The 22,945-nt window shown below is 40.6% G+C and overlaps 1 long non-coding RNA gene across 3 annotated transcripts in view; it reads right to left on the reverse strand.

Annotated features, from left to right (window-relative positions):
* LOC142070559 (uncharacterized) overlaps positions 1 to 22,945 on the reverse strand; it is a 265,748-nt gene that overhangs the window by 55,958 nt on the left and 186,845 nt on the right. For all 3 annotated transcript variants that reach the window (XR_012666418.1, XR_012666419.1, XR_012666417.1), the window contains exon 4: positions 1,859 to 1,934. This is a non-coding gene — a long non-coding RNA (uncharacterized LOC142070559). The remainder of the gene's footprint in view (positions 1 to 1,858; positions 1,935 to 22,945) is intronic.

Below are 22,945 nucleotides of genomic sequence, written 5' to 3' on the forward strand. Positions count from 1 at the left end.
TTTAATCCAATGACAGAAAAAAAAATGCATACAAATCGTTGGGCCAAATTCTGATCTATGTTAAACACATGCAAACACATTGATTTCAGTGAGGTTAAACAGATGTGAGAGCAGAATTTGGTCATCACATTTTGGGTAGGTAATCTACAACTCTGTGATGTATGTATTTTAGTGATGATAACCTCTTCAGAGTAGGGACATTGTTATAGTCTACATTTGGATGTCACCATGTATATTTATAGTACTATATATAAATGAGGAGAGTGATTCAGAAACCAGTGTCATTAAATGAAGAAATAGCCTCAACTTCATTCTAAATCTGAAACTGAATCAGGCCCTTTTCTGATGTTCAAAAGGATTTAGGCAATTACAGCAAGACAGCAAAAAATCCATAGGGCTGTTTCTGTCTTAGGGAAACTCACATATAAAGACCTTTTGTGAACATAGCTAATGAAAACAATGGGATTTCATTTCCAAGTCATCCTTAAAGATTTGCTTCCAAAAACTTGCAAAGAGCTCAGTCTCATTTGCAAACCTCTCAGAGTTTAAATCCTCAGTGTAGAGGCTTGCTAAGTTCCAGGTGCACCTCTCTGGGTCTTCATTGCTGAGACTTTTCAGTTTCTCACCCATCAAAAGAGCAAACCATTCTCCAACTCCTTTGTATTTATGCATCTTATTGTCCAATTGTGTTAATACGATGTCATACAGGGTTGAAAACCTCATCTTCAAAAACTTTTTTGGGATCTGGTGGCCTTTCATCATTTGCAAGTTTGCATTACTTTCCTCCTTCAAGACAGTTTCTCTCTGAACTGCATGGATATTCCTAACATTTCAGTCTGTGAAGCAGCAGCTTCCTTACATGCAACAAAACAAGACCATAATTCTGATAAACCATCTCAAAGGCCACCAAACAAACTGTGATCCATCTGAATGTCAAGATCAGGACTCTGCAATTTGTTTGCTCACGATGTTAATTTTTGATAACATACCACATCTCGGCCAAAACAAGAAACAAAATCTTTGAAATGTTTTGTTTGCAAGTTACCAGCTTCCAGCTTAAGTTCTGGCATAAGACTCCATGAAGACTTGATCTCATATAAAGGAACAAGAATACCCTGAACCTGATTTTATAGCGGACAGATTGACTCTACCCCTTGCTGACCATCTTGTCATGCTTTGGCATTTTAATGTAATGCTAATGTGCTTTCTTAAACACATTCCAACCACACGAAGAAGTGGAAAATGGGGTAGAAATTTTTTTGAACAATTCCAAACAATGGACCAAATTGTGAAACAACCATTACAGCAGCTTCTCCAACAAGATTCAGTGAGTGGGCAGTGCATGGGATGAAAGATGCATACTGATTTATCTGCTGCATTTGATTTTGAACACCTTTGTATTGCTGCAGCCATGTTAGCTCTGTTGTCTCAGCTTTGTCCTCTGCAATCAATATCTAAAACCATATTTTTTCAGCTTCTCCAAAATAAACTCCATAATAGCCGCACCGACACAGGGGAGGGTATCAAGGAAATCTACAAAGCATTCATTTGTGTTCCAAACTCACTATTTGGGGTCTGAAAAGGGCCGCCTGACCATTCCATTTGGGGAAGTAAACAGACAAGGAGAAGGCCCCGGGACGGAAGAAAATAGCAAGAAGTTAAAAAAAAAAGGGGGGGGGGGAGGCGGACTTTTATGGACCTACGCTAAATTCCACTGGACTCATTTGAACTTCCCTTCACAAATCCCTGCGCCAATATCATAATTCCAATGACTCTGGCTGCTGTGCTAATCCACCAGTGTGGAGATCATGAGGTCTCCCAATATCAACAGAAAAGAGAAACACAGTCCCTTACTTACGTTTTTATAGAACTTCTCTTCCTCGTAGGATGCTGCTTGTGTCCATACGCATTGCTGCAATATATTCGATTTTCCACTATATGTCAATTACAAAACACAAATTCAATACAAAATGAAATTCAGTCAATAGACTGATATTTTTATGCCAGACTGGCCAAAAACTTGTCATTATTTTACATCTGTCATGGGAAATCATCAAGGTATTGTTGTGTTTCTTAGCATCAGTGTACCTTATAAAATACTAATAATATAGCACAATTGGGAGCAACCATTATAGTTAAAGTTGCATGTGTTGCCTGTCTAACGCCTCTTAAATGACTTTAACTTACCTTTCATGCCGAAATTTTCCTTGCCAAAAATAAACACTTTTGTAAAACTTGAGCAAAATTCAAATGTTTCAGCCATTTCTGAGTAGGAGCTGAGTGAGAGAAAGTACATTTTCCCCATAGCAAAAAAAAAAATCTGCAGTTTTGGTGGGGTTTTTTAAACACAGCTCTGCAGGCCAAACAGCAAATGATAGAAAGTCGAAATTTGACATGAATATACTCCTCACATAAGAGAAGTACTTTTATCAATAGCCTCTTCTTCTGATTGGCTGCTGGCTTCACCTCCCTTTTGTCACCTTCCTCAAGTCTCTTAACTTCAGTCTCATTCAATTGCCTTCCATTCACCCTCTTTCTCCCCATTCTTACAGACCCTCACTCACATTTGTCCTGTACTTTGTTTTACTGTATTTTTGTTTAGCTAAAGTGAAAAGCCTCCGAAAATTATTTCAAACAAATAAATATCCAATCAACCAATAGAAAAAAATGTAGGACCGACATGTTGGCAAATCATCATTCTGCGTTTATTTTATTGTTATTTATATTCTTTACCCAGACACTCTGTCTTGTCTATTCCAACTGTAAGATTTTCAGGGCTCTGTAGTATTATTGATGAAGGCTTTATTACATATAATGTTTAACCACGGTGCAAGAAAAAGAAACCAATGACTTTCTCCGCTTCATTTTTCAATTGCACAATGTCTTTCACAACCCAAATATTAATCTAGGAGGATAACAAGCGCTATACCTGACAAAAATTCACAATTACGTTATTAATGAGTCAAAGGTACTCTATAATACACCACTATATTTTTCTGTCTTTTATTTCATTACCTTGTAAACTATATCCTCATCCCAAGAAGGGCCAGTCCTATATCATCCACCCCATCTACACTATATTTTGCCCATGCTAGGAAATCATTGTCAATTTTAAGTGATTTCTGTCAACCAACTGTCACAACGAGATTAGGTCAAGAGGAGCAATTCTGTTAGCATTATCCTAAGTTAGTGACAAAAAGAGAATCTTGAAAGCAGCTAAAGACATAGAAGAAATTAGCTACTGAAGGCATACAATATTGTTTTCCCCAGAGCCTTTTTTCAGCTTGGAAAAAAGATGACTGGGGGGGGGGTATGATAGAGGTCTATAAAATCATGACTGGTGTGGAGAAAGTAAATAAGGAAGTCTTATTTGCTCCTTCTCATAACACGGGAACTAGGGGGGGTCACCAAATGAAATTAATAGGCAGCAGGTTTAAAACAAACAAAAGGAAGTATTTCTTCACACAATGCACAGTCAACCGTGGAACTACTTTCCAGGGGATGTTGTGAAGGCCAAGACTATAACAGGGTTCAAAAAAGAACTAGATAAGTTCATGGAGGATAGGTCCATCAATGGCTATTAGCCAGGATGGGCAGGGATGGTGTCCCTAGCCGCTGTTTCCCAAAAGCTGGGAATGGGCGACAATGAATGGATCACTTGTTGATTACCTGTTCTGTTCATTCCCTCTGGGGCACCTGGCATTGGCCACTGTCGGAAGACAGGATACTGGCTGGATGGACCTTTGGTCTGACCCAGTGTGGCCGTTCTTATGTCCCGAGCACAATTACAAAAGCCTGGCAGAATTAATTCATGCCAATTAAATGGGTATTTGATGAGGTAGTAGTAGCGATGGCCATATTATTCCAGCAAAACTCCATGTCATCTATTAGGAAAATGTCTACCTTCTGGGACATTAATTCCGCTATGTCTCTGATAGACAAGAGGTAAAAGTCAATGGGATTCAGGCTCATAAGTCTCTTAGGCACTTTTAAAAAATATTACCCAAGATCCTTAAAGCCAACCAATTCAGTTCTCTTGCATTCTAAAGAGATGATGACAACTGAAATGCATATATCTTAACTGTTAGCCTGATCAGGATCTGTACTGGATTTCAATTCCCCTAACTCTCAGATTCCTCATCTTGCAGCCTGTCCTACAGTGTTGTGACCTCTTTTCTTTCTGTTCAAACTAGTCTATCATTATAGTTGGAATGCAATGCACAGAGAGAATATCTTTAGAAGTTCCCTTGTTGTTCAGTGTAAGAGAGTAAGTTTTTATGGTTAATTCAGAGTCTGACATTTATACTGCAGACAACCGGAATTTTTCTGTATTTTGAATGAAATTATTTTTAAGCCATCTGTGGTAATTAATTATACATGTGCCAGAGGGATCTGATCAATGTTCAACTTCTGTATTATTACCACTATCCCAGCTGTTCCGCGGTTTTGGGTTTTTTATTAATAATCAATAAAAAGTATTTGGAAAATAATTTGATACTATTCCAGAGATCTGGAGGGTAGCCCATCCTTTGCCTATCTTTAAACAAAATCTGATAGAGAATATCATAAGAATTATAGACCAGAGATCCTGGTAATACTGGATAAATTAGGTGAAACAATAACTAAAAAGACAGAATGAAACCCTCAGTGAACATTATATAATAGTAGGCTTGCAATGATTCGATTTTTAGCAATAAATGTTAATTTCACCGTACATGCACAAACCAACAAAAATATTTCCATAGATAATAATAGAAATTTTTAAAGGGCCAATGTAAGAAAAAAGCTTCTTGAAAACTTCTTAGAGTTTAATTTAAGGATATTTACTTTGTATATTTTGATATGTGATGTTAACAATTTCTTTTAAGAGTTATAAAAATTGGACCTTTTGAAACTCAGTGTCTATTGAGGTTAAATAATTAGACTGACCCCAACATTGCCAGCCCCTCTCCTAATTTCCCAGAAAAATTTAAATCAATCAAAACTGAAAAATGCTTAAAATAAAATTTGGTGTTGTCTGTTGAAAGAATAAAGGAGTAAAAATTGACTTCTGCAAAGCGTATGTAATAGGGACAAACCAGTAGGACCCGTGTAAACAAAAACTGTATCATTCCTATCTTTCAGAATTCTTTGAACGATTCAAAAAATTTGTAAAACAACAAAATAATTCAAACTAGAAGAGACACTGAGAAACTCCAGAAGGACCTAAAAAACGCTAGTGGACTTGGCAACAGAATGGCAGAAGAAATGATTGCACATATCTGCAAAGTTGTGCATGCTAGGAGGGACAACTGGATTCTAATAAATTATAAAGCTCAAGAAAAATATTTAGGCATCGCTGTGAACAGTTTAATCAAAATATCTGTTCAATGAGCTCCAACAGTCAAGAACAAACAAGATGTACAATTGTATTAAGAAAACAATAAAGAAAAAACTGAAAATATTATAATGAAGTTCTATAAATCAACATTCACCCTCACTTTCAATATGGGGCCCTGGTCAGCACTTCCCAAAAATAATACATAATAGCAGTAATGGGAAAAGTCCAAAGATGAGCAAGTAAACGATCTAGAGACATGGAAAGACTTCCTTTGAAGACATCTTAAAAACATGAGGACTATTTATTTAAGAAAGTTGATGAACAAGGGGTAACAACCACCATATACAAAACAGAGTATGATACAAAGGTGGTCAATAAGGTGACCCTACTTAAACTCAGATAATACAAGAACAAGAGGAGTTGTAGCTGTGTCGGTCCCAGGATATTAGAGACACAAGATGCGTAAGGTAATAATATCCTTTATTGGACCAACTTGCTTGTCTCCCTCACCAACAGAAGTTGGTCAAGTAAAATATATTGCATAACTCCCACCCTGTCCCTCTACAGCAACAAGGGGTCACTCAAAGAAATTAAAAAGGCGATAAATATAAAAAAAGGATTAAAGAAAAAACGGTTTTGGTTGTTTTTAAAACACAAAACAGTTAGCCTGTGCACTCACTGCAACAAGATGTTATTGAGGCAGAATTTTAAAAAAATTAGAAATTTATATTGATAAAAATACCTGCAGTCTCATTAGATAGTATGAACACTTATCAAGGATACAGCCCTCATGCTTCAAGCAAGAAGCTAATCACTAAAAGCCTTCAGCTGGGAAGAAATTCTTCCCACGAGCATGCTATCGCTTAATTGTCCATTACCGAGGTTTTACTACTTCCTCTGAAGACTAAATTTTGTGCAGAATACTAGACTAGACAGTTTACTAGTCTGATCTACTATGGTAATTCCTACATTCAAAATACAAAAAGGATTTTATTAAAATCATACACTGTAAGACAAAGTGATTGATATCTTTGAAAACTAGTCACGATGTGCCACTGGCTGGCTGGGTGTGCTAAATGAAGGGAAAAGGACAAGGCAAGGGAGCAATCTGACAACAGGGAAGAAGACTGTAACATATTAAAGAATTACTTAAAGCGTTATATTTGTAAATGCTTTGCTGTAAGCAAAGCTAATTGCAAGTGGTTAATGGTCCTGTCTTTCTTGGGCAAGATAAAAAAACTAAATTGATATTACTTTACTAGATGTTTACAGTATAAAGTTTCTTACATATAAAACTCTACAATTAAATAAAAATGCTAGTTGTTAAAAGCCGATAAAACATCAGTAAGCAGATAAAGAAAATGAGTTTTCCTTTTAAAAGCACTGCCCAGTAGAACATACTTTTAGTGACATGCATCAAGCAGAACCAAGGAAGATCATGAATCCTTGCTCTTTAGCAGGCCTTTTTATTTAGGTCCAACTGTATCGAACAAATGCATTTTAAAAGACAGCTCATATGGGCAAGCAGCAAAAAGTCAATCAGAAGCTGGAGAGATCCATCAAATGAGCTCTTCTTTTCCTTCTGCTTAGAACACAGATTTGCTCTTAATTTAGTATTTATCAGTAACTGTCTAGTATATTTTAAAAACTTGATATAAATGTCATCCCATTCCATTTGTGTTACTATGAGTATGATGTATGGTGTTCAAAGACCTGTCTTCTGATGCCCTCCTGTTTTAGAAGAAGACTCCAATGATTTTTTCAGAATTCCAGATTCCTACAGTCTTGTATGAGAAACAGCAGATTTTGTTGATAATCCAATGGATTTTAAAAATATAATTAATTTTTAATTAAAATTTCAATAGGAAAAGCACACCTTATTGGACTTTTAGGTCAGTTCGTATGTGTATTTAAACATTTTTTGTTGGTAAACTGTTTTGTTGGTATTGATTTTATACACAGACACTACCTGGGATTTTTATAAAAGCTAAACATAAACTGGAATTCAAGTGTTTTGATTAAGTATTCCCCCTTTAAATGTGCCAGTGATCTTCTCACAGCCAACTCCAAAGAGGGAGGTCTGAGGGGAGAAGGAAAAAAAAAAAACAGGAGAGAGGTTTCCAAGCCAGTCAGCCCTACCTTCCAGCCCCCCCTCATCCCCCGCAACTTAATAATGTCACTGAAGATTAGAAGTTTCTCAAAGTGCCCAACCAAACTTGGAACATTTTACAGCCTTCCCCAGTGAATCAGTATCATCCCCTCTTGTTAAACAGCAACAGAGGTTCATGGAATTTGTAAAAACTAACCCCTGCTGCTTTGAGTTATTACTGAACTGATCCCCAAATGGTTGACTTTCACTAAATACAGTATAAACATGGTGTAGTTCTTAACAGCTCATAAAAATTGAGCTTTAAAAATATTACGAAACATAAATGGGCATGAAAGTGCTTCAAGAGGATTATGTTTTCTAACATGTCCCTGAATGAAGCCTCTCCATAGTGATCAGTCTCAGAAATTAGCAGCAAGGCAGGCATGGAAATTTAAAAATATAAAAACTTGAATTGCAGTTTTAAAGTTAACCAAACGATTTGCCTGTATTAAAATGCAACTTAACAGTATTTCGAGCTCCCATACTGTCCCTATGGTTTGTTCATGCTGAATAATAACAACTTGCCGAAAAGTAACAAGAGTGTAGCAGCTTGATAACATTTCAAAATTATCACTGTGACAAGGGTTCTGCATTGCATTTTATTTAGCTATTTACTCATTCAGGTAGGGTGCTTAAATAAACCACTGACATGTAAAATGCTGCTTATTTGAAAGCTTAAAGCAAAGCATTCAGCCTGTAAATTTCATTGTTAGTTTTGATCCTGATGTGCCATTCATAAAATGGTAAAGAGGTAACGTAGATCACAGGTGACGATTATATAACACAAAACAAATGTAAATATGGTCACTGTAGTATTAATCAGACTTCTCCAGCATTATAATATAAAGCTGCACTACATCACAATACCCAGTGCCTTACTGAAATCTCCTTTCATTGAGGAAAGAATAGCACCACTGAAAAAATGGATTAATCTAACTTTTCCTTCAGTTTCATTCAGCATGTAATATATCTCTCTCAGAACGCAAAATGTCATTTCTCCACATAAATGTTTACAAAATTATATTCCCACTCAAAGGAAATATCAATTTGAAAAAAACATTTCCCCGAAGAACAAGCCAATATGAAAAATTTCCAATGAAAGTAAGTCTGTTTTACAATATATGGTTTTATTCTAAATAATTATTTTCATTTACACACACACACACACACACAGAGCTATATTTTTATTCTTTGTACAGCACCTAGCACAAAGGGATCCTGGTCCATGACTGGGGATCATAGGCACTATTCTAATTCAAATAATAAATAAATAATGAAGATGCTTAATAAATGCACTTTATTGAGTACCTTTGCTGCACTTTGTCCACTAATTCATCTTACTTAGGACTTCTTAAACACTTTTCGGAAATTTCACACAGCCACCATTGTAAAAACAACAAATAACAATAAAACCTGGGAAACCCTTCCAGAAAATGTTTTGTTCTTTCCCCCCATTTTCACAAAATCCTTCTTGACTGTAATGCAGGACAGGTTAAATGCCTCATACCAATTGTGATAGAAATGCATGCTACATAATATTGGAAAGGAGAGATTCCAAGCTTTCCAATGCAAGGTGGTGAGGTCCAGTGCTCAATTTAACTAGCTGCAGCACAGGGACTATTTGAAATTATATTTGGTCGCTACAAAGGAAACAAAGGTTTCTTTGTGTCCACCACAGTAACTATGTATTCCTAACTAGACCAGGCCTGTTTGGCCAACTTCTGAGCTGTGAACAGGGATGGATAACAGGAGAATTTAGAGGGAGCTTAGAGAGTGAGGATAAGAGACTTCTACCCTCAATAACGTGATGTCCAACAGTAGTTATAAACGGCAATGGATGCATCATGTTTTCTTTGCTGCCTGAAGCCAGTAGAGATTTCCTGTGTATGAAGTGCAAGTTAGTGGCTCTGCTGGCAGAGAAGAGTCTTACACTAGAGAGGCAAGCACAGACTACAGAGCATTAGAGATGCTGAGGAATTTCTGTTTCGCATGGCAAGCCTGCGAGGGAGGGAGGAGAAGCCAAGTGGCGGCGCGCTTGGGGGAGGCAGTGGTGGTGGAGTGCGCCGCCGCTTGGCTTCTCCTCCCTCCCTCCCTCGCAGGCTTGCGGCGCGAAACGGGAATTCCTCAGCATCTCTAAAGCTCCGTAGTCTGTGCTTGCCACTCTAGTGTAAGACTCTTCTCTGCCAGCAGAGCCACTAACTTGCACAGTGAGCTGGGATGGGGAGAGGTTCCTCTACCCCCCTGTTACTTCCTGCTTCCTCCCCCTCCTTCGCTCACCTCCGCTCCGCCTGCTCCCCTGAACATGCTTTCTCTCCCTCGCCTGAGAGGGATGGGGGAGAAATGGAGCGGCGGCATGTTCAGGAGAGCAGGCGGAGCAGAGGTGAGCTGGGGGGGAGCCGCAGGAAGCAATGTGGGGGGGAGGGGGGAATGTGGCACAGCCGGGGTAGGAGGCGGGGCTGGGGATTTGGGGAAGAGCCAGCCCTGCCTCCATGAAATTATCTAGTTCTTTTTTGAACCCTGCTATAGTCTTGGCCTTCACAACATCTTCTAGCAAAGAGCTCCACAGGTTGACTGTGTGTTCTGTGAAGAAATGCTTCCTTTTATTTGTTTTAAACCTGCTGCCTATTAATTTCATTTGGTGACCCCTAGTTCTTGTGCTATGAGGAGTAAACACTTCCTTATTTACTTTCTCCACACCAGTCATTATTTTATAGACCTCTATCATATCCCCCCTTAGTCATCTCTTTTCCAAGCTGAAAAGTCCCACTGTTATTAATCTCTCCACACATGGAAGCTGTTCCATACCCATAATCATTTTTGTTGCCCTTTTCTGTACCTTTTCCAATTCCAATATATCTTTTTTGAGATGGGACAACCAGATCTGCACACAGTATTCAAGATGTGGATGTACCATGGATTTATATAGAGGCAATGTGATATTTTCTGTCTTATTATCTATCCCTTTCCTAATGATTCCCAACATTTTGTTTGCTTTTTTGACTGCCACTGCACATTGACTGGATGTTTTCAGAGAACTCTCCACAATGACTCCAAGATCTCTTTCTTGAGTAGTAAGAGCTAATTTAGACCCCAACTTTCTATATATATAGTTGGGATTATGTTTTCCAGTGTGCATTATTTTGCATTCCGTAACCACAAGAAGCAACAGGACAAGTCAGCGTTCTACATGACTGAAGACAGATGAGGATAGGCAGACTGAGACTACCAGAAAAAAAAGAGGACCAGAAGGCATTCCACACAGATAGAAATAGCCAATCAATACTAGGTCCTACGGTGGAAATTGCAGAATATATCTCTGAAGATTTAGTAGTTTGAATGGACTGGAGAGGAGTAGAAATACACCTGTAGATGGCTTCTCAGCTCAACCTGTAAGAAAATCAAGCATACCTCAAAAAGAGATCTCCAACCATCCAAGGAAAACAGACAATCCTTGTAGGGGATTCTATATTAAGAATGGAAAGAACATTTTGAAAGGGACAGTCTGGATGGCGTACTGTCTTCCTGGAGCCGAGATGAGACACCAATCTAAGACAGGACAGATTTCTGAAGTTAACAGACAAGGTGCTGATGCACACTGCATCACAGGATATCTCATAGAATGTAGATGACTTCAGGAAACTCAAAAGGCACTGAAGGAGAAGAATATCTAAGTGATCTTCTCAGAGATTGTCATAAAGGGAAGGGTAACTACCTTTCTGTATACAGTGCTATAAAATCCCTCCTGGCCAGAGGCAAAATCCTTTCACTTGTAAAGGGTTAAGAAGCTAAGGTAACCGCGCTGGCACCTGACCCAAAATGACCAATGAGGGGACAAGAGACTTTCAAATCTGGAGGGGGGAAAAAGGCTTTTGTCTGTCTGTGTGATACCTTTGCCAGGAACAGATCAAGGTTGCAAGGCCTCCAACTCCTGTAAAGTTAGTAAGTAATCTAGCTAGAAAATGCATTAGGTTTTCTTTGTTTTGGCTTGTAAATTCGCTGTGCTGGAGGGAATGTGTATTCCTGTTTTTGTGTCTTTTTGTAACTTAAGGTTTTGCCTAGAGGGATTCTCTATGTTTTGAATCTGACTGCCTGTGAGATTATCTTCCATTCTAATCTTATAGTGTTTCTTTTATCTTTGTTTTATTCTTCTAATAAAGTTCTGTTTTTTTAAGAATCTGATTGGGTTCTTAGGGTCCTAAGAAACACAAGCTGATCTGTGCTCAACTTGTTTATTCTCAAGCCTCCCCAGGAAAGGGGGTGTAAGGGCTTGGGGGGAATAGCTGGGGGAAGAGGAACTCCAAGTGGTCCTTTTCCCTGGTTCTTTGTTAAAGCGCTTGGTGGTGGCAGCATACCCAAGTCCAAGGGCAAAAATTTTGTGCCTCGGGGAAGTTTTTAACCTAAGCTGGTAGAAATGAGCTTAGGGGGTCTTTCATGAGGGTCCCCACATCTGTACCCCAGAGTTCAGAGTGGGGAAGGAACCTTGACAGAGATCTTTTCTGTGCCACAGCAAAGGAAGGCAGAAGATTCTGGAAGTAAACCACTGGCTCTGCAAGTGGTATAAGTTAGAGGTTTTGGTGTTATGGAACACTGATCCACTTTCTATGGGGAGAAAGGGAGAAATGTACAGTTTCGATGCATCCATCTCAATAGAAGGGGAACCAGTCTTCTCTGGGACAAGCTGGTTACTGTGGTCAGGAGGGCATTAAACTATTAGCAAAATACAAGGGTTAAAGAGAAGGAACAAACGAGCACTCATGTAGCACAAAACCATGAGGTAGAGAACAAAATTAATCAAGACACCAAAGAACATGAACAGAAGAAATTCTTGAATTGCCTAGGTAACAAATAAAAAGAATTGAAATTGATCATTTATTAGCACAAATTCAATCTAGTTAGTATTACTGAAACCTGGTGGAAAGAGTCACATGATTGGATGTTAAAATCAATGGTTATAACCTATTTAGGAATGATTGAGTGGGCAAAAGAGGAGAGGGAGTGGTATTCTGTAGCAAAAATTACATTACCTGTTCCCAAGTCACCGACAGCTCAAAAGAATATGATCCTGAATACATATGGATCAATGTCCTAACAGATAAAGCACAAGATGGGGTACTAATTGGTGTCTGCTAGAAACTGCTAAATCACACTAGGAAATAGAATGACTTGCTCCTTCAGCATCTGTCTCTAAAGTGTAGGGGTAAAAAGCTGCATGATCATGGGTTACTTCTATCTGAGTACTTGTGGCACCTTAGAGACTAACCAATTTATTTGAGCATAAGCTTTCATGAGCTACAGCTCACTTCATCAGAGCTGTAGCTCACGAAAGCTTATCCTCAAATAAATTGGTTAGTCTCTAAGGTGCCACAAGTACTCCTTTTCTTTTTGCGAATACAGACTAACATGGCTGTTACTCTGAATTCTATCTGAATGACACATTCTGGAGGTCTCATGATGTCAGTACTAAAAGTCCTAAGAATTTCTAAAGATTATAGATGATATTGTCCTAACTCAAAAAGTGTTGCATCCAGCATAGGGGAATTCTATATTAGACCTCATCCTGACAAATAAAGAGGAAATTAAAAGATTTTACTATATGCCAAAAAGCCACAATCATACAATCAGGAAAGAAGATCATACTGGTTAAAACATTAAGCTGGTTTATAGGGGAAGTGAAGGCAGCTAAATATATATATCACAACTGTGAGCAAGGGGACATTGATAATAAAGAATATAAATTAGAAACTGGGAACTGCAGAAGATTGATAAAGGAAGCAACAGGACACAAGGAAAAATCTATGGCCAGCAGAGTTAAGGACAAGGAGTGTTTAAAGTAGATTAGGAAGAAAAAGAATCCTAACAGTGGCATTGTCCATTACTGGACAGAAATGGTACAATCATCAATAACAACGCAAAAAAAGGCAGAAGTGTTCCATAAATATTTCTGTTCTATATTTAGGGAAAAAGAGATAATGTAGGCATATCATCATCTAATGATGGTGATGAAACTCTCTTCATTCCAGCAGTAATCCAGGAGGATGTGAAACAGAAGCTACTAAAATAGACTTTTTAAAATCGGCAGGTCTGGAAAACTTGCAATCAAAAGTTTTAAAATAGCTATCCATGGAGTTCGATTGAAATTCAACAAGTCCTAGAAGACTAGGAAAGACTGGAAAAAAGCTAATGTTGTGCCAATTTTTAAAAAGGTTAAATGGGACAACCTGGGTAATTATAGGACTGTCAGCCTGACATCAATCCCAGACAAAATAACTGAATGGCTGATATGGGACTTGATTAATAAAGAATTAAAAGGAAAGTAATATAATTAATTCCAATCAACATGTGTTTATGGAAAATAGATTTGTCCAACTAACTTTTTTATGAGTTTATATGTTTGATTGATAAAGGTAATAGTGTTGATGTAATAGACTTCTATGAGGAAATTTTTTAAAAGGGTACACGCAGTGACCTATGTAATTATAGGCCCGTCACTGTGACATCAATCCCATGCAAAATAATGGAGTAGCTGACACAGGACTCGATTAATCAAGAATTAAAGGAGGGTAATGTAACTAATTGAAATAAACATGAATTATGGAAAACAGATCCTATCAAACTAACTTAATACCTTTTTTGATGAGATTGCAAGTTTGATGTTGATGTAATATATTTAGACTTTTGATTTGGTACTGCAAGACATTTTGATTAAAAAACTAGAATGATAGAAAATTAACTTGGCACACATTAAATGGATAAAAACTGGCTGACAGGTTTCAAAATATAATTCTAAACAGGGAATCATCATAGAGCAGGTGTATTTCTAGTGTGGTCCAGCAGGGATTGGTTCTTGGCACTATGCTATTTAACATTTTTATTAAAAATGGAAGAAAACAAAATCCTCACTGATAAAGTTTGCAGATGACACAAAAATTGGGGAAATGGTAAATAATGAAGAGGACAAACACTAACACAGAGTGATCTGGATCGTTTCATGAGCTGGACACATGCAAGTAAAATATATTTTAATATAGCCAATTGCAAAGTTATACACCTAGGAACAAAGAACGTAGGTCAAACTTACAGGATGGGAGACTATCTTGGGAAGCAGTGACTGAAAAAGACTTGGGGGTCTGGTGGATAATTAGCTGCAAATGACTCCCAGCATGACTCTGAATATGCCTACACAGCAAGTAGGATCCCAGGGCAGCAAGCCTCAGAGCCCAGGTAGACAGACTCAGGCTCACACGGTGGTGCTAAAAATAGCCACTTGGAATTGAATCCACGATGGAATTGAGAGCGAGTCCTGACATCGTCAAAGACAGAAGACAGTCCAAAAGAAGGGGAATGTCCATGTCCTCGGAAGAAGACCCCTCTGCTGGGTCCAGGGGGTGAAGAGTTTCCACTTGGCCTGATAGGAATGTCTCATGGACTCTTTCCTGCTGCTTGAGAGGATGTCTTGTATTGCTGATCAACATTCTTGTGCTAGTGAAGATGTCCATCCCAAAACCAAGCCTTGAGGTGAAGCATCTATGGATCGGGATGCCTGATTCTGCTGCTGTATTGCATGAGCAGTTCTGGGAAAGATGGCAGAGGAAGTAGGGGAGGCGCTGACATATGGAAAAGGTGAGGAAACCTGAACTGGTGAGGCCAGTCTTATGGTAGCTCTCTCCCACCTGATCTTGTGGAGAGAACACAGCAGCAACGATTGCAGGGGAAAAGCATAACTAATCTGGTCTGACCAGCCGAGGACAAGGACATCGCATTGGGAATGGGCACTGAGACCCCCCCGTCAAGCAGTACATGATGCACTTACTGTTGGCACAGGAGGCAAAGAGATCCCTGTTCAGAGTCCCCCAATAGCTGAAAATGTCACTGATTATGGTGTCATGGAGCTCCCATTCGTTGTCTACTCCTGGGGGAATTCTGCACCACTGCACGTGTGCTGAACTCATGTCCTCCACAGATATGTTTGCTTCCCTGCAGAAAAATGACTTTCTGATTGGGAAGCAAAGGGAAGCTACAAGAGCGGTCACATGCCCCTCCCCAGCAGCATGGGCACGTCATTTCGAGCACCCGGAGCAGCCAGCAGAGAGATAAATCACCATGGGTGGGAGGGGGCTTGGAACACCCTGGCTGGTGGCTCCTACCATGCCCCAGGCTCAGCTGATAGTCCCAGCTGGCTGGGGAGGGCGGGACTTCCTCTCCTCTGCAAGGAGCAGCGAGGTCCAGGTCAGACCAGCCCCAGAAACTTTCCCCAGCTTCAGAAAGCTCTGCATCCCATCCCCCGACCTATTTCCTACCCCATCGCTCCTCAGCCACAGGGGGAGGAGTCACTGTACGGGGAGCTGCTCCCCCGTCCACTCAACCCCCATGCAGCTGGACCCTCCTCCCGCTGACCCTCACCCCCAGCACCTAGAACCCCCCTCACCAAGCTCCCCGCACCCAAACTCCTACCCTGCCAATCCTCACCCCCTGCATTCGGAGCCCCTCTGCACCCCACACCTGGATCCCCCGCACTGAGTCACACTTCCCCTGCATCTGGACCCCTCCTGAGCCCCTCCCCCCGCATCAGAATCCCCACCACTGCACCCAGACCATCCCCCACTTAGCCCCCCCCCCCATTCGAACCCTCATACCACGAAGCCCCACCCCTCCTGCACCTGGACCACCCTGACAAGCACCCCACACCTGGACCCCCATGCCATCAAGCCCCACTATTCCAGCACCTGGACCCTCCTGCTAGACCCTCCACACCCAGACCCCCCCCCACGATGAGCCCCATCACCTCATACCCAGACACCCCCCCCCGATCAGCTCCAATCACCTTCACCTGGACCCACCTACAGAGTCCCATTCCCCCTGTACCTGGAACCCGCCAACAAGCCCCTGTAGATCCAGATCACCCCTGAACCTGAACCCCACACCGAGCCACCTGCACCCAGATTGCCCCACACAGAACCCTCTCCCCCACACCTGGATCCACCCACACTAAGCCCCTCCACACTTGGATCCCACCAGGATTAGCCTGCTTGCCCCACACCTGGATCGGGGGGCCAGGGCTGGGCGTGTGTGCAAAACATTGTCCCTTTCACTTGCTATCTTGGCGTGCCTGCTGTGGAGGGGCAGGGCTCCGAGGTGTTTCTGGGGCAGGCCTGGTTCTTGTGCTATGGCAGTGTAGGGTGCAGCCTCACCACTAAGTCTGTATCCGAAAGGGGTGGGAGGGAGCTGCAGGGTGATCCCCACTGCCATGCTGAGCCTCCACATTTATTTATTGACAAATCAAATATGCAGAATTTTAAAATATTGTGCACAGAATTTTTAATTTTTTGGTGCAGAATACACTCAGGAGTAGTGGTCAGCCACAAATTTCCTGCTGAGAGACTCTGCAATTACATTCTGAGTCCCCAGAAGATAGGCTGCCAACAACAGGATCTTGTGAGCAATTCATCAATCTCATAAATGAATCACTTCTGCACAAAACACTTGCGACCACGTGCCCCCTTGTTTGTTGATCTAGTAAACGGTGGTGTTGTTGGGCGTGATGAGGAGCAAGTGGATGGGAGGAAAGCGCAACGCCCTCCATACTGCCCGAAGCTCCAGAACATCGATGTGCATCCTGGATTCCCAAGTGGTCCAAGTTCCCTGTGACATGTGATATAGGCACCCCATCCGATGAGTGATGTGTCCATGATGATCGTCGTTTCCGGGGAGGACGGGAGGAAGGGTATCCTGATGCAGACCTGTCCTGGGTCCATCTTCCACTGGAGGGGGAAGAGGACTTTGGGTGAGACTGTCAGCAGGAAGTCAGTGGTATGGTGTATGGGACAATAGACCCTCTGGAGCCACAGCTGAAGGCAGCAAAGACGGAGACAAGCAAAGGTGGTGACATACATGCGGGCTGCCATGTGGCCAAGGAAGAAAAGGCAAGACCTGACTAAAACAGAAGGACTGGTGATAACCTTGGCAATCAATTCCAGAAGGGTCTAGAATCTGTTCCTCAATAGATAGGCCCATGCCAAGACCACATTGATGGAGGCCCCAATGAAATCTAGGGACTGTGTGATATCCAAAGTCAATTTTTTTGCTGTTTATGCTCACCCACAGGGAGGAAAGGAATTTAAGCAACATGGAGATTGAGGCTCGAGCCTCTCCCTTGGATAATGCGGCCAGCAGTCAGTCATCAAGACACGGGAATATAAGGGCCCCTGACACTGTAGATAGGCTACTACTACAGAGAAAAATTTGGTGAAGACCCATGGAGCAATGGCGAGTTCAAATGGTAGGACCCTGTATTGGAAGTGCTGAGGGCCTACCATGAATCTCAAGAACTTTCTGTGGGTCAGATGGATGTCTATGTGAAAATAGGCATCCTGCATATCAAGTGCCATATGGGTGGGTGTGCAAGTGGCCGGGGTGTGCCAAACAGTTTGAGCCGGTTGAAGAATAGCATTGTTGATTGGTAGAACAACCCTGGTTGGTACCTAAGCATGAAGGATATCAAAAAGCTGATGCTGTTTGTCCTGTACTTTCTCCAATGGAACATAGAGGTTCTCAGCCATCCTGCGTAAGAGGTCCTGGAACTGATTAAAGTCAACTGGCAGTGAGGGGGGAGATGAGGACACAGCCGCGTCTGGTGATGTTGATGGGAACCGTTCTTGTTTTGGCATACCATCAGAGCTGGACTAAGCAACTCAACCTCAAAAACTGGTTCTGAATGCCTACTCGAAGATGCCCGAAGTGGGGAGAGAGGTGAATCCTCTCTTGCTGAATGGGAAGGCTCTGACTGTGGATATTGAGGCCATAACCCCCAGTACTGCCAAGAGGATGGATCCATCAGATGCTGTGGTGGGCTCCAGGAAGTTGGATACCAGCGATCTCTCTGTTGAGGAAAGAGAGGGTACTGCCACTGAGCTGGCAGAGCCTTAGGGAACTTGTAATGATGGTAGGGAGAGGCGGACCCTGTGCTTCATCCGAGTCCTCCAATGACGGTAAGTCGGAGCCCAGTTCCAGTGGCGGTACCATCGGAACTGGTGGAACCATATGAACCATAGGAGAGTAGTTGGAAGCCAGACTCAAGTGAGGTAAGTCCAGGGTAGGAGAGCATGTCTCCCTAGGTGCCAACTGTAGAGGAAGGCATAGAGACCTCGCTTCCCACAGAGCAAAAATTCATGGGGCCCAGGCGCTGCCTGCAACCTCCCCGGTGTGAGTGGTACTTGCTCCAGAGCTGGAACCAGAGCACTACTTCAGAATCAATGGTTCCCTTCACTTAAGGGGCAATAACTTGGAAGGTGTATGAAGCTCAGTGGACAGTATCAGCAGATCCGCCAGCCTGGGCAACTTCTTGTCATGTTTGTGAGCCTTGGAATGCACTGCATGGCTCTATTGTCCTTCTTGGGCCTGGAAGAAGAAATTCCTGGTACGACTTGGGAAGGAGAGACGGATACTGCACCTGGATGAAATGTGGCTTCTCCCAATCAGTAAAGGCAATGTTGGTGCTTGTGACTGACTGAGAACAAAAACAGATCTTGAACCCCGGCATCTTTGGCATAATCCAGTACCAGGCGTGGGGGCTGGGGGTGGAGGGGGGGAAGAGGGAGACTGAGAAAAAGGAGTCCCCAAAGTCTCTTAATTTCTAAAACTACTACTAAACACTAAAACTACAGTAAAAACAACAAAAAGGACTATGTACGTAGACCCCAGCAGCTCTGACTTGGACTATGTGGTGGTGAGAAGGAACTGAGGGCGAGGTCAGTCCGCCCTGCCCTTTATCACTTTGGATGAAACCAAGAAGTGGCGCAAGGGCACATGCGTGAAGCAACAGACACTACTACTTTCAAATTCTCTGGCTCCAGACGCATGGCACATGGGACATCCCTCAATGGAATACAATAGGGACCATCACTCAAAGAAAAACAATAGCACCCTGGTTTAAGTAGGATGGGAATAGTAACCGGGCATTTTCAGTGAGGAGCCGCATAGTCAGGTACTTGCTTCCCTCTGGAAGTGTCCAGGTTTGTTGACCTATGAGGCAAGCTGCAAGGTATACGCTCTCAGACATTTGAAAAAGTGGTGGGTATGCTACCAGAATAAAAGTAGTCCTGTGTCAGCTAGAGGTATGCAGCAAGACTGCAGGCAGAAGGGGTAAGGAGGGCCCACCACTTGCTTTGGCCCAGGGTCCAACAAAACCCTAATCCGCCTCTAATTAACATTAAAACTGAAAAAATAAAAGGTCCAAAATCCCTTAAAGAGAAGATACATTTCCATTTCAAAATTTACACTAAAAGACATGTGGTAAGAGAAAGTTTCTGGTGCAGAAGGATTAAATTTCTGTGATTCCCATTTCTATTTTCAATTTGCACTCATTGTCGAGACTATAAAGAATAATTTAGCTCATCTTTACAGTCACTGGGTCTTATCATAACACATAAGTCACACCTTTCATGGCATAGCTGGTAGAAAAATTGTAGATATGTATCACTAAAAATTTCTAAAATTTTCAGCAAAAAAATCCCAATCACTAAGATATAAAAATTCAGTTTTCAGTTCAGTCATTCCCTTACTCTGTCACTTTTAAGAGGCAAAATGGAAAAGGGAATCCAGGTGGGAAAAAGTCCAAATTTGACGGCAAAGAGTTACAAAGGAATCTCACTAAACCTGGGTGACTGGGTAACCAAATGGCAGATGAAATTCAGTGTTGATAAATGAAAAAGTAATGCACATTGGAAACCATAATCCCAACTATACATACAAAATGATGGGATTTAAATTACCTGTTATCACACAAGAAAAATGCAGGTTGGAGTCATCTCGGATAGTTGTCTGAAAACATCTGCTCAATATGCAGTGGCAGTCAAAAAAATTTAACAGAATGTTAGGAACCATTAGGAAAGGGATAGATAATAAGACAGAAAATATTATAAGGTCACTATATAAAATCCATGATATACCCACATCTTGAATTCTGCATGCAATGCTGGTTGCCCCATCTCAAAAAAAGGTATTTTAGAATTGGTAAAGGTTCAGAGAAGGGTAACAAAAATTATTAGGAGCATGGAACAGCTTCCATATGAGAAGAGATTAAAAAGACTGGGGCTGTTCAACTTGGAAAAGGAGATGACTAAGGGGGGTTATGATAGAAGTCTATAAAATCATGAATGGTGTGGAGAAAATGAACAGGAAAGCGTTATTTACCCCTTCACATAACACAAGAACCAAATAAATTAATAGGCAGCAGGTTTAAAACTATAAGGAAGTATTTCTTCATACAACAAACAGTCAACCTGTGGAACATGTTGCCAGGGGATGTTGTGAAAGCCAAAAGTATAACTGGATTCAAAAAAGAATTAGCAAAGTTTACGGAGGATAGGCCCGTCAACGGCTATTAGCCAAGGTGGTCAGGGAAGCAACCCCATGCTCTGTCTGTCCCTAAACTTCAGACTTCCAGAAACTGGGACTGGACACCAGGGGATGAATCACTCAATAATTGCCCTGTTCTGGCACTGGCCCATGTTCAGTGGAAGACAGGATACTGAGCTAGATGAACCATTGATATGACCTAGTATCATTCTTATGTCTAAAGAGAAAGGGTAACAAACAAAAACATAAATTTAGTTTTCTATGGGTTTTTTTTGTTTAGAAAATTTCAAAGTCAAATATTTTCCTGAAAATATTTTATTTTGAAAAAGGCTATTTTTTCATTTTAAAAAGCTTTAAATTTATAATTTTAACCAGCTCTACTGATCATGTAAACTCTAACTCTTTGCTCATACTGTCTATGTGAACCTATCACTACTTCTTAATAATAGTAATGGTAAGCATAATAAATATTTTCTACATTCTGTGAATTATAGATGCTGTGGTAACAACTGTTATAGTTTAGTTTGCAAAATAAGTTCCACTATACCCCCATTTTTAGGTTTCTAGGAGATTTAACACTTGTGGGCTGTAAATTCTCCTTGATTCTTTTTCTGAGCAGAAATAGTTACAAAAAAACTCTGAAACTACCTTCATTTTCCCACACTGTAAACAAAATTCTAACCTGATTCTTTCAGGGTTTTCTTAAACAGGGCTACAGAAAAAATAGCTCAATTAACTATTTCCCCATGGTGGCCTACTACATTTTCTTTGTGTGGAAGTAGAATATATTTAAAAGCAAAAACTTACTAACAAATTGGAAATATTTTCTGAGTTGTAAGATCTAAGGGTTTCCCTTATTTTTTTCTGATTTTAATTGTTCAGCATTAATGTTGGATTATTTTGTTTGTTTTTTGGATTTTTTGCATTTAATATGGAAATAGGTTCGATCAGCTGAGCTTTGATTTTGGTTTTGTCAAATAAAATTAAGCTTAGGCCCTCATTCTGTAACTTTTAGCATGCAGGTGAATCACTACACCTGCATGGGACTCTACTATTTGCATAGGGTTCCACTTAAATGCAGCAATCATGCCAATGTGCAAGAAACTGCAGCTTTGGAGCCTTCATTTTTTGCCTTTCTAGTAATATAACCAGATTCTCACATGGGTTTGGTTTTTGATTTGCATCTGAGAAAAATGTGGTCTATTTTACACTTCCCAGTTTATGGTGCTCATTTATCATTATCATGCTAAAAAACCCTCTAAGTTGGCCTTGCCCTGGATGCAGAGTGCTATAAGGAAAATAGTATTAAAAAACATGAAAACCTCAGGCTTTTCATTACATTTCTGCATGCTGTTTAAGACCAAGTAATAAACCAGCCTGCCACACTGCCAAAATATACTCTAAATTACGCAGTTAGCGTTGAGACCTACTGAAGAAAAGCGCTATATAGAAGGTAGGTATTATAATTTAAAAAGCACACACATATTCTTCCCTTTGCAGATCTTAATTTTCTATTACAGTTTGGTTCTTTCAGGTCACAAACTATCTAACCTTTGAATTCTTAGTGCACAGTTGTCATAATATCCATATTTCCCCCCAAGCTTTAGTATAACAAATTCTGCTGTCTCAGAGACAATTTTCTCTCTACATTACTAATATCTAGAGGCTTCAGGTTCCATGTTACCAAGAATTTCTCACATTTCTAGAAATATAACTAACTATATCATTATTTGTCAGAAATACCCTGTCTCATATATTCAGGAAACATCTGCCTAGAAGATAAATGCATCTATGACTATATAACAGTTAAAAGTGGTGATTGCTCCAATTCTGTTTCTCGTTCTGTTTCAAATAATAATGACTTTCTGTCTGCACCTTTAAATTAGGATTTCTGGATACCTTGAAGATTTAAAAAAAAGATGGGACACAAATTTATTAGTCTGGGTTCCCATCACTGTCCTGGATTAATAATAGACTTCTCTTACAATAAACTCTCTCATTATTTTTCACTTTTCTTCTGTTCTTCCCTGTCTATTCTATAACACTGTACCTTCTTTTTCAGCCTCAATCTTAATTCACTTTCTATTTTAGTCCACTTTCTATTTGCCAGTAAGTATCACTCC

Source organism: Caretta caretta, chromosome 1 (genome assembly GCF_965140235.1).
Source record: "Caretta caretta isolate rCarCar2 chromosome 1, rCarCar1.hap1, whole genome shotgun sequence".
Taxonomy (NCBI): Eukaryota; Metazoa; Chordata; order Testudines; family Cheloniidae; genus Caretta; species Caretta caretta.